Consider the following 12,947-nt stretch of genomic DNA (forward strand, 5'->3'; position numbering starts at 1 on the left):
TGATGATGATGATGGTGATGGTGATGAACATTCCCTGAGGGTAGGAACAGCTCATGGAAATGTCCTGAGGCAGGAAGGGTCATGGCAATTTTAAGGAACCTTAGGACCGATGAGCTAGCAAGAAGAGTTGAGGGTGGAGAGGTAGGGAGGAGCAAATCTTTCAGGTCCTGTTAGGCAATGCTAAGGATATCCGTCTCAGTCCGGCTTTCTCTTTAAAAAGACCACCGTGGCTGTGATGGATTATATGGAGCAGGGACAGGTGCAGAAAAACTAGTTAGGAAGCAATTGTAGCAATCCAGACAGAAGGTCAGGGTGGCTGTGACTACGATCATGGCGGTGGAAGAGAACTTAGATAAAACAAATTTAATTCAGGGATTTTTAATTTTTCCAGTTTTTAAAAATTAAGAAAACATTTTCCGATCATCTCTATCATTCCATGGAGAAGTCACACTCACTCATTTACTTATTTGATAAATATGTGTATTGTGTTATTATGTGCCAGGCATAATTCTGGGCATGGGAATAGAGTAACGAATGAAAAAATGGCAAAAATCCCTGCTTCCAAGGAGCTTTCGAGTAAGTTAGATAATAAGCAAGAAAAATAAGGAATACGTAAAATATATTTGATAGCAACAAGTGCTAAGGAGAAAGTTAAAGTTGAAAAGGGAGGGGCGCCTGGGTGGCTTAGTCGGTTAAGCATCAGACTTCAGCTCAGGTCGTGAACTCACGGCTTATGAGTTTGATCCCTGCGTTGGGCTGTGCTGACAGCTCAGAGCCTGGAGCCTGCTTTGGATTCTGTGTCTCCCTCTCTCTCTGCCCCTCCCTTGCTCTCTCTCTCTCTCTCTCTCTGTCTCAAAAATAAACATTAAAACAATGTTTTTAAGTTCAAAAGGGAGAAAAGGATGTGTTAGAAGATCATATTATGTATGTCCAGACAAGATCTCACTAAGAAAGTGACATTGGAGAGATGATCTGAAGGAGGTTAGGGATCAAGGCATGCAGCTATTGGGGGTGGGGTGGGTCAGGGAAGAGGACTCTAGCCAGAGGGAACAGCAAGTACAAAGCCTCTGAGGTAGGAATGTGACTGCTGTTTTCCAGAGGGCAATTATGGCTGGAGAAGAATGGGCAGAGGAATGTATCAGTCATCTATCTCACAAGAATGGTGAGTAACAAACAACCTCAGAACCTCAGTGGCACACAATCATTTAGTTTTACTCGTGAGTCTAAAGATCGCTGGGGTGGTTCTGCTGAGATGAGCTGAGTTTGTCAAGGCTCACTCAATGCCTATGCAGTCAGCTACAAGTCAGCACAGTTTTGCTGATCTTGTCTCGGCTCCCTCACACATCTCAGTCTTAGATAAGACAACTGGATTGACTTAGCTCTGCTCCATATGTCTGTGTGCCTCACATCTTCCAGTAGGTTGATGTTCTGTTCTTATGTCATAGCAGGAGTGTGGAGGGAGGAGGAGGAGGAGGAGAAAAAGGAAAAAGAAAGTAAGAAGAGAGGAAAGAGAGAAAGAGGACAAGAGAAGGGGAGAGAGAGAGAGAGAGAGGGGAGATGGGGAGGAGGGAGAGTACACAGCGCACACAAAACCTCTTAAGGTCTGGGTTCAGAACTGAAACAATGGCACATTCTATTGACCAAAGAAATTCATGAGACCAGCTTAGTTTCCAGGGGTGGAGAACAAATCCCACTTCTTTTGGGGGAGACGGTCGAAGTCACACTGCAAAGGGTGTCAGTATAGTGAGGGATGGAGAATTAGGACCAGTTGTTGTCGTGAGTCTGCCACATTAAACTAGTGGGAGATAAAGTCAGAGAAGTCATGGGAATCTAGATGGTGTGGGGCCTTGCAGGCCAAAGTAAGTCCTTTGGCTTTTGCTCTGAGATGAGAAACAAATGGAGGGTTTCCAAGAGAAGAGTGAGACAGGCTAACTTCCATTTTCATGGAATCACTCTGGCTGTAAGGTTAAGAATAGACTGAAGTGGGGAAGGAGACAGTGAGGAGGCTACCACAGCAATCCAGGCAAGAGGCAATGGTGGCTTGGCCTGGAAAATAGTAATAGTAGTGTTGAGAAGTGGTCTCGCATCTTGGCTCATAGAGGAGGGAATGAACACCAACATTTTGGTATTTTCTTCATATGAAGAGAAATGCAGGGGAGGAAGGTTTCTCCTCTCTGTCTCCTCCCCATTGTGCACCCCTTCTCAGACAAAAAAAGACAAATGTGATAGGCAAGAGTCTGACATTTCCTGGGACATGCTTTAGTAATGGGCAGGGACTTACTCTGTCTGCTGAGCAAAACCAGTCCAGAATGTTCCCTTCACTGGAAGTGTGCTGCTAGATAGCGGGCTCCTACTCTACCCCCTGGTAGTTGGGGGTGTGAGGCAGCCCTGGTCCTCACAGGTGCCTGGTGAATGAACTTGGGTTGACTCTGCATACCCAACTCTCAGATACACACTGAGTTGAGCAGGTCTCAAGGTCTGGTTGCAGTGGGAGTAAGAGGCTTCATTCGACCTCAGCCTTGTTTCTTTGCATTCAGAATCTTTGGGTCAGCCAGTGCCCCACTTAGTTCCCTTTGTATGAGTTCCCCCACTGGTGACAAGAGAGGTGAGTCACAGAACCTGAAGGCCTAACATCAACATCAAGCTCAACTGAGAATTTGCTGCCATGTTAACCCTTGGCATAGTCTTCCTTTCTTTTTTTCTGGTTTTAGGTAGTCTTTCTTCATCCCTCTATCCCTTTTTCTGAGCCATATTTGAAAGAATGTGAAATTACATTTTTATTAGTAATGCCTCCCTTAGTTTCAAGTAACAGAAACACATTTAAGCTCTCTTAAAGACAAAGCTAGAATTTGTTTTGGAGAAACAAATTTGTCTCAAGACCCAAGGGCAGATACATAGTAGACTTCATAAATAAACTATGGAGTGCATGGGTGGCTCAGTTGGTTAAGCGTCCAGCTCTTGGTTTTGGCTCAGGTCATGATCTCATGGTTTGTGGGTTTGAGCCCCACATCGAGCTGTCAGCACAGAGCCTGCTTGGGATTCTGTCTCTCCCTCTGTCTCTGCCCCTCCCCTGCTCTCTCTCTCTCTCTCTCTCTAAATAAATAAACTTATTTTAAAAATTAAAAAAAAAAAGAGAAATAAACTATAGCCAGAGCTTCAAATGCAGTCAGGACTTTCCCTTCCGTCCCTAGAGGAGGTGAACACACACCCTAGTTTGCACAGAACTATCCTGGTTTACATCTGCCAGATGTAAACAACAGGCAGAAACCACACAGTGACTTAAATAAGGGAAGCTTAATATAAATATTTTTAAATTTTTGATAAAAGAGCAATTATAAGATGTAGGGAAAGTCTATGTGGTATCCTAGGGCCAAGAGAGAGCACCTAAGGAGAGACAGATATGAAAGGGGACCCCCTTCCCAAGGCTGGAATTGCAACCATTGGATGGCAGAGAGATTTGCCCAGACCACAGCTGGTCTGCAATCCGTGAGCAAGCAGGAAGCAACTCTCTGGGGCACAGGTTGGGCATAGAAAATCTGCAGCCAGTGGTCTGGCACAGGAGCTTGAAGAGAGAGTGGGGTGCCATTGCAGACAGGAGGCTTGGAATATACCATGTCCATGTCAAGACGTCCAGGTGATCACTGGCCGGGTTGGGGCTGTAAAGTCACCAAGGGACCATGAGTTTTGAGCCTGTGCCTGGGATAGAGTACCACCAACTGACAATGCGGCTGCCAGACCAGCAGGAAGGCCCCTTCCTCCTGCATTATCCCTCTAGTACCCTCTCCTGAGAAACCTCAACAGGTGTTCTTTGTAGGGGAGAAATGCTTTAAAGGAATTCCATTTGTTATTGTGGAACCTGTATGGAAGGGTGAATTCGGATCTGAGTGACAATAAATTGCTAACTGATGCAGCTCTCAACAATACCCTGGTACGAATGATTAATTCCCAGAATAGTCAGATTCATAGAGAAAGAATGTAGAAGAGTAATTACCAAAGGCTGGGAGCATGGGGGAACTGGAGAAGTATTGTTCACTGGGTAGAGTTTCAGTTTGGGACGATGAAAAGGTTCTGGGGATGGATGGTGGTGAAGGTTGCACAACAATATAATGTACTGAATGCCACTGAATTACACATTCAAAAAGGATTACAATAGTAAATTCTACATTGTACATATTCTATCACAGTTACAAAAAAGGTTAATTCATGGTCACTGTATTTGTCTCTCACCTCTGCTCCACTCTGTACATTGACTTTCTTCTTCGTTTCTCTGTTTCTCTTCGACACCCTGGAAAATCTGGCTGCCGACAGCTCTTGACCTAAAACAGCTCTTCTTCTCTCAAGAAAGCAGCCACACTGAGTCTGGCTCTCACAAGTCTGTCTTGCAAATTCTCATGTAAGTTCTGCAGCTGCGTTGGTCCAGTGCTCATCTTGGCCATTGGGCCAGTATCACCTGATACAGACGACTTTGCAGAAGTGTTTGTGTGTGGTGTTAGGGGTAGGATGGAAGAGGGAGAGGAAACTGTAGTGACAAAACAAGGGAAATCTGCTATAATCATTTAATGGCTCCCCTTCTCTCCCTTCCAGAGTTTTAACTAAATAGGGAAGCCAGGCAAATAAGTAAATAAGTAAATATTTTAAAATTCACATTAAGAGGGAAACCAATAAGTAAAATAATGCCAGATCAGTCAAATATTTTTCCTCCTTTCCACCTGTGCTAGTGGTCTGAATTAATAATAGAGGCATACGGCCGAATAATCAGAATTATTCGTCAAGCTAATTAACCATATATAGTTTTCTAAGTAGCCACAAAATGGTGGAAATCTTTATTCATACATATATAGTGAGATTTACAAATGTATTGTGGTTGTTACAGTGATTATCCTTTTTTATCTTTGTAGGCACAACTTCTTGAATTGATATATATTCCCATCAGGTGCTTCAGAGAAGCTCTGACCTTTTTCTCAACAGGCAAAAATGTGCATTTTGGCACCAGATTATCGGATGGAAAAATACAGGCATTTTCCAAGCCCTAAACACAGAGTGTGCCATCTATTAGTTTGGATTTCTTCCTTAACTATCATCATACTAATATGTGGTGGTTTTTCCAAGAAGAAATGAATCCAAATCTATTTTGGACTCAGAATCCCGGAAGCCTGGGTTTTATCACTGGCTGGTCACAGATGCACTGAAAATGGGTAAGTCACCTCCATCTTTGTCTGAATTTCTCCATCTGGCAAATGTAAATTCTGACACTCGCCATCAGATAATGTTTGCAAAATGTTTGATGGTCCTTGCTGGTAGACGGTATGTAATTGCAAACAGTTGGATCATTTTTTTTCTGTCCTAAAAATTCTTCTCTTTTTCTAGAAACCATTTTTAAATTAAAAATGTCACTTTTAAAGTATGGGCACATGGCAATAAAATTCAGTTGGTAGTAGAGAGTAATTTTTTTAAAAAGTAAAGGTCTTTCTCTATGGCATTCCCCAGAAGTAACAGCTTAAGAGTTTCCTATTTTTAATCCTTCTGAGGCAAACCTCCGCAACAATAATTTATTATCCCTTTATTTTTGATGTATCAGCTTCAAAGTATAGCTGATGGGCCCCCTTATGAAAGATGAGGAGCTTGGCTCATTTACACTTTCCTTCAACAACCACTGCCAGATATATTTCATTTTTTTATTATTCCTTTAGATGCGTCGATAGCTTTGTACAATGTATTCAACCTTCCATTTCTTGATCCATCAATTTTAGGCAGGATGTCAATACTTCCCTCTAAGTTAATGAGAGATTTAACAGCCCTACCTTTCCCTCCTCCTCTCTTGGTCACAGTATCACAGAGTCAGTTCATCATATAGTTAATTTACATGGTCAAACATATAGAATTTATTATTTCTGATATAATTAATTTTGGTGTGTTTTGGCCATGTATTAAGTCTAAAAACAGCCAGAATTTATAATATTTTAATTAGATGAATACTATTGGTTATACAATTTCATTCCATTCAAATAAAAAAAATATTTATTGATTGCATATGCAGTACCAGCACTGTGCTAAGTGCTAAAGATACATCAATGCACAGAACAGAGGAAAAAAAAAAAAACAACCTGCCTTCGTAGAGCTTACCTTTTAATGTATATGTGTGGACTCAGAGAAAAAGTGATGAAACTATTTCATTTAACCTGTGCTGATAGAAAAAGAAATGCCCAGGGGCACCTGGCTGGCCCAGTAAGTAGAGCATGTGACTCTCAGTCTCAGGGTTGTAAGTTCAAGCCCCCATGTTGGGCATGGAGTCTACCGGAAGGAAGGAAGGAAGGAAGGAAGGAAGGAAGGAAGGAAGGAAGAAGGAAGGAAGGAAGGAAGGAAGGAAGGAAGGAAGGAAGGAAGGAAGGAAGGAACAGATGTAAATTGGGAGGAGGAGGGAGAAATAGAGGAAGCAGGGCACTGAATTTTTATAATGCATTATTATCATATGCCTTCACTTTCTTACTAAAATAATAATTTAAAATTTACAGCAATTTAGAAGAAATTTACTTCTTCTTGAAGCTATTCTTTCCAAGGCCTCCTCATTTGCTAATGTAGTTTGGGTTGCTAATTTGTGAAACCTGGTTTTCAATATCATTTTGCTGGGTTTTTGTTGTTGTTTTTTACTGCATGTATTTTTGTATTTTTTTCCAATTTTACTTTGTATTAAGCAGTTGGGCTTGGGCAATTGTTATTTGTATGGCTTGCCTTTCTCTTTTCTTTATCCTTCTGTATAAATTCTAAAATCATTATTTCACGAAGCATCATATTTCATATAAGGACATTATCTTTACCATTTTACTCTCCCATTTCATTGATAGTTTTTACTGGGTATAAAATTATTTGTTCAAAATCAATTTCCATTAGAACTCTGAATGTGTTTCTCTGTTTTCCCAATGGAAAAGTTTGATGTCAATCTGATTTTCACTCCAGCAAGGCTAACTTGTCCTACTCACTCACCACCACATAAGCATGAAATTTTTTTTTTTAATTTTTTTTAATCTTTATTTTTGAGAGAGAGAGTACAAGCGGGAGAGGAACAGAGACAGGAGACACAGAATCCGAAGCAGGCTCTAGGCTCCCAGCTATCAGCGCAGAGCCCAACACGGGGCTCGAGCCCATGAACCGCGAGATCATGACCTGTGCTGAAGTTGGATGCTTAACTGACTGAGCCACCCAGGCGCCCCATGAAATATTTTTGTCTTTAACCTTGGCTTAAACACATTTCACAAGGATGTATTTAAGTGTGAACATTTTTTATATTAATTGTGCTGGTTACCTCCAAGTTGCTGACATTCATAAGATTCTTATTTGTCTTCAGCTATGGAAAAATTTCCTCTATTATATTTTGGGATAAATTCTTGACCTTTTAAAAATCATACTGATTAGATTTATGCCCTTTTCTATTACTTCTCCATATTTTTTTCATTCTTCTCATAATTCACTTCTCTGCTTTTTTGCTCTATATTTTGGGATACTTTCTAACGAGATGGATCACTGGTAAATTCTACCCAACATTTAAGGAAGAAATTATACCAATTCTCTACCATCTCTTTCAGAGAATAGAAGCAGAAGGAATGTTACCTACCTCATTCTATTTGGCCAACATAACCCTAATTCCAAAATCAAAGACATTATAAGAAAACAAAACTGTAATATTCCTCACGAATATAGATGGAAAAATCCTCAACAAAATACTAGAGAATTGAATTAAACAATGTATAAAAAAGAATTATATACCAAGAACAAGTGGGATTTATTCCAAGTATGTAAGGCTGGTTCAACATTTAAAAATGAAGTAATGTAATCATATCAAGAGGCTAAAGAATAAAAATCACATGATCATATCAATAAATGCAGAAAAAACATTTGGCAAAATCCAATACCCATTTGTGATCAAAAATGCTCAGTAAACTAGAAATAGAGGGGAACTTTCTCAACTTGATAAAGAATATCTACAGAAACCCCTACAGTTAACATCATACTTAATGGTGATAAACTTCAATATCAGATACAAGGAAGTTCCTTCTCACCACTGCCTTTAAACATTGTAATGGGATTCCTAATTAAGGTAATAAGACAAGAAAAAGAAATAACAGATATAAGTTGGAAAGGAAGAAATAAAACTGCCTTTGTTTGCGGAGGACATGATTGTCCATGTAGAAAATCAGAAGGAATCAATAAGAAAAAAAAAAACCCTAGAATTAATTAAGTGCTTATCATAAGGTTTTAGGATACACAGTTAATATTAAAAAGTCAATCACTTTTCAGTATACTAGCAATTAACAAGTGGAATCTGAAATTAAAAACAATACCATTTTTATTAGCACTCCCCAAAATGAAATACTTAGGTATAAATCTAACAAAAGCTGGACAAGATCTTTATGAGAAAAACTACAAAACTCTGATGAGTGAAATCAGAGAAGAATTAAATAAACTGAACTAATGGAGAGATATTCAGTATTGTCAAGATGTCACTTCTTCCCAACTTGATGTGTAAATTCAATACAATCGAAATCAAAATCCCAGCAAATTATCTTGTGGAAATGGATAAATTGATTCTAAAATTTATAGAGAGGCAAAAAGCTCAGAATAGCAAACACAATATTGAAGGAGATGAATAAACTCAGAAGACTCACACTAGCCAACTTTAGAATTTACTATACAGCTACAGCAGTCAAGACAGTGTGGTATTGGTAAAAGAATAGACAAATAAATCAATGCAACAGAATAGAGAGTCAATGAATATATGCAAGTAGATATAGTTAGATGATGTTTGGCAAAAGAGTAAAAGCAATATAGTAAAATGTAGTCTTTCCAATAAATGGTGCTGGACCACCTGGATATCCACAGGCCAAAAAAAAAAAAAAAAAAAAAAGGAATCTAGACACAGACCTTATACTATTCACAAAAATTAACTCAGAATAGACCAGAGACCTAAATGCAAAAAACAAAACTAAAAAGCTAGAAAATAATAGGAGAAAACATTGATCACCTTGGGTATTGCAAGGACTTTTTGGATATGACACCCAAGGCATGATCCATGAAAGAAATAATTGGTAAGCTGGACTCCATTAAAATTAAAAACTTGACTTCTGTGAAAGACAATATCATGGGCATGAGAAGACAAACCACAGCCTGGGAGAAAATATTTGCAAAAGACATGACTGATAAAGGATTGTTATCTGAAATGTGCAAGGAACTCTTTAAACTCAACAATAAGAAAACTAGCAACTGGATTTAAAAATGGCCAGAGACTTTAACAGACACCTCACCAAAGAAGATATGCAGATAGCAAATAAGTATATGAAAAAAATGCTCCACATCATATATTATTAGGGAAATGAAAATTAAAACAACGAGATACCACGACATACCTATGAAAATGGCTAAAATCCACAACACTAACAATACCAAATGCTGATGAGGATACAGAGCAACCGAAACTCTCATGTACTGCTTGTGAATTCAAAATGGTACAATCACTTTAGAAGACAGTTTGGCAGTCTTTTATAAAACTAAACACTCTCTTACCGTATGATCCAGCAATCCTGCTCATCGGTATTTATTCAAAGGAGTTAAAAAATTATGTCCACACAAAAATGTTGTGCACAGATGTTTACAGAATCTTTATTCAGTGCCAAAATTTGGAAGCAGCAAAGATGTTCTTCAGTAGATGAATGGGTAAATAAACTGTGGTACATCTAGACAATTGATATTAGTGGCAAAAAGAAACAACCTATCAAGCCATGAAAAGACACGAAGGAAACTTAAATGATATTACTAAGTGAAAGAAGCCAATCTGAAAAGGCTATATACTGCATGGAAACCATATGACATCCTGAAAAAGGCAAAGTTATAGAGACGTGAAAAGATCAGTGGTTGCCAGGGGTTTGGGGGCAGGGAGGGAGGGATGAATAGGCGCGGCAGTGAAAATACTCTGTACGATACTATTCTGATAGATGTATGTCATTATACATTTGTTCAGACCCAGAGAATGTACAACATCGAGAGTGAACCCTGATGTAAACTATGGACTTTGGGTGATTATGCTGTGTCAGTGTAGGTTTATCAGTTACAACATATGTATCACTTTAGTGGGAGATAATGGGGGAGGCTATATATTTGTGGGGGCTGGGAGTATATGGGAACTCTCTGGACTTAAAATTGCTCTTAAAATATTGTCTTTATTTAAAAATTATGCTAATTCTAAGAAGCCAGCCTCAGAAGACCAATATTGTATGATTCCACTGATATGAAATGTTCAGAATAAGCAAATCTGCAGACAGAACGTAGGGGAGGGATTGCCTCGGGCTGGCAGAATAGTAGGTTTAGGGAGATGGAAAAAGGGTACACAGCTTCTACTCGGTAATGAAAACATTGTAAAATTGATTGCAGTGATTTGCACCAACTCTCTAAAAGCCACTTACTTGTATACTTCAAGAAATAAGATTGGGTCAGGAGGCAGTATTGAACAGGGTTTAAGAACATAGACTTTGGAATTAGCCTGACCTGAGTTTACTGACTTTACTACGTACTGGTTGTGTGACTTCTCACACAGTTCTCTCTGAATCTCCACTTCCACATCTGGAAAATACAAATAAAGTCATCACGCACACATGGACACACACACACACACACACACACACACACACACACACCTCAAAGAGTCTGGGCAGTATCCTGAGGAACCAGGGCAGGGGAAGCCAAAGGTTCCCACCCTCTCCTCTGTAGCAGCACTCACCTCACTGACTGGGCGCCATGGCAAAGAGGCAGCTCCCTGTTGCCATCCTTGCCACAGGGAGGGAAGACAGATCAAATTCAGTGAGACACCAACTGATTGTCACCTTCTCTTAGCCCTTCCTTTCTCTGTGAATTTGGTCAATACCAGACCCATGTCCATAAAGACCCTTCCTCAGATTTGAAAAATGGATAGGGGGTGAAAGAGAGCAAGAAATGAACTCTAAAAATCTCTCACCATCATGATGCTATAGCAAAGGTCCCAGGTGCACTGCAGACAAAGATTGGACATTTATCAAGTAAAAACTGCAGGCTAGGATGAATTACTTCATTGGATGTGGAAATTACAAGTGGTACTTAAATGCTAGCTGCTTTTGGCACGGACAAAGTGGATTAATCATTATGGTGTAATATAAAGTCCAGATGAAACAAAGCAGCCCAGCAATTTTAGCTGGAGAGGACAGTGTAAACACTACAAAAACAACCAGGCAAAAAAATATAAACTGTGGAGAGCAGCCATTTCCAAAGCCACTCAGGAACCAGTTTTCCAAGAGAATGTTTTATCTCAAGCCAAGTGGACCTAAGATTAAAACCCTAAGTTTAAAGCCTCTTGTATCTACTCATCCATGGTTATCAATAAAGGACCACTCATCCAAGGGAAAAGTATCCCAACTCATTTTTTTTTTACTTCATTCTGATCTATAATTGACTCTTACTGCGAAGACAACAAGGAAGCCATGACTAATATTTTGTCAGGAAGCAAATCCACCCTACATATCAGTACAAAACTAGAACTAGCCATCGGGGGTGGCTGGTTCTAAGCAAGATGATAATGATGACATAGAGTCGTGAAATGTCCAAGCTAAAGGGAAAATAAGAATATTAAACATGATGTGACAATACAATGATTATAGCAAACATTTATTAAAACTTAATATGTCCAGGAAGTATTTAATAATTTACATGTTTTAACTCATTGAACCCCAAGCATACCCCTATAAGATAGGTACAACCAATATTCCCATTATTTAGGGGTGGTTAGGTGGCCCCATCAGTTAAGAGCCTTACTCCTCATTTGGCTCAGGTCATGATCTCACAGCTGATGGGGCTGACCCCACGTCAAGTTCTGCGCTGACTGCGTGAAGCTTGCTTGGGATTCTCTCTCCTTTTCTCTCTGCCCTGTCCCCACTCATTCATTCTCTGTCTCTGTCTCTGTCTGTCTCTCTCTCTCTCTCTTAAAAGAAATAAATAAACTTAAAAAATATTCCCATTATTCAGAAGATAAAACCGAGGACAGAGACCAACTCTCTCATTGGGCACTTCTGAAAACTGAGGCCAAAGGTAGTGAGAAAACTTGCATGTAGTTATTGAAGTTTGTTGTATTTCCTTCAAACATCCTTCATCATTCTTTACCTTCTTCCTCTTCACTCCATTTCAGGTGCTCAGTTCACTCTTTTTTTTAAATAAAGAAACCCATTTTCAGGAAAAAATCCTATATTAGCCGTTTACTCCATACTTGTCAAGGTCACTGCCATCCAAATGATGCTGATGTCAAATCCAATGTTTAGTTCTCCATCTTCCTCTTATTTGTCCCATCAGTAGCAATTGACATAATCGATCTCTCTCTCCCTTCCTCCTTGGAAATCTTTTCTTCTTTTGGTTTCTGGGACACTATTCTCTCTTAAATTTCCTTCCACCTCAGTGGTAGCTACTTCAATGTCTCTTTTATTGGTTCCTTCTCTTTTCCCTGACTCTAAGCCTGGGACTTAGTTATTGGACCTCTTCTCTTCCATAACTATACTCACTCCCTTGGTGATTCCTTCTAGTCACATGGCTTTAAATGTGATTACTGAATTTATATGTTCAGTCATGACTTTGTCCCAGAAGCCCAGACACATACATTCTACTTGACACATATATCTACTTGACATCCCCACTTGGATTTCTAAGTGACATCTCAAACACTAACGGAAACCAAAGGTGTGATTTCTCCCTATCAAACCTGCTTTGCCCAGTCTTCCCTACACCCATAAATGGCAACTCGACCCTTCCAGTTGCTTAAGTCAAGAATCTTGAAATCATCCTGATTCCTCTCTTTATCCCATATTCATTTGAACAAATTCTGTGGCTCTACTATCAACTATACCTACAATTCAATGCCTTCTTGCCATCTCCATAACTATTGC

The 12,947-nt window shown here is 39.5% G+C and overlaps 1 protein-coding gene across 3 annotated transcripts in view; it reads left to right on the top strand.

Moving 5' to 3' along the window:
- TSEN15 (tRNA splicing endonuclease subunit 15) overlaps positions 1 to 5,191 on the top strand; it is a 98,314-nt gene extending 93,123 nt beyond the window's left edge. Inside the window, exons 7-9 of one of the 3 annotated variants that reach the window (XR_005781787.1) lie at positions 1,099 to 1,162; positions 4,309 to 4,393; positions 4,899 to 5,191. The gene's annotated coding sequence lies outside the window, so the exon portion shown is untranslated. Of the gene's footprint in view, positions 1 to 1,098; positions 1,163 to 4,308; positions 4,395 to 4,898 lie in introns of those variants that run through there. The other 2 variants (XR_005781789.1, XR_005781788.1) reach the window with 2 other exon arrangements.
- Positions 5,192 to 12,947: the final 7,756 nt, after the last annotated feature.

This window comes from Herpailurus yagouaroundi, unplaced genomic scaffold, assembly GCF_014898765.1.
Source record: "Herpailurus yagouaroundi ecotype Mexico unplaced genomic scaffold, PumYag 195, whole genome shotgun sequence".
NCBI lineage: Eukaryota > Metazoa > Chordata > Mammalia > Carnivora > Felidae > Herpailurus > Herpailurus yagouaroundi.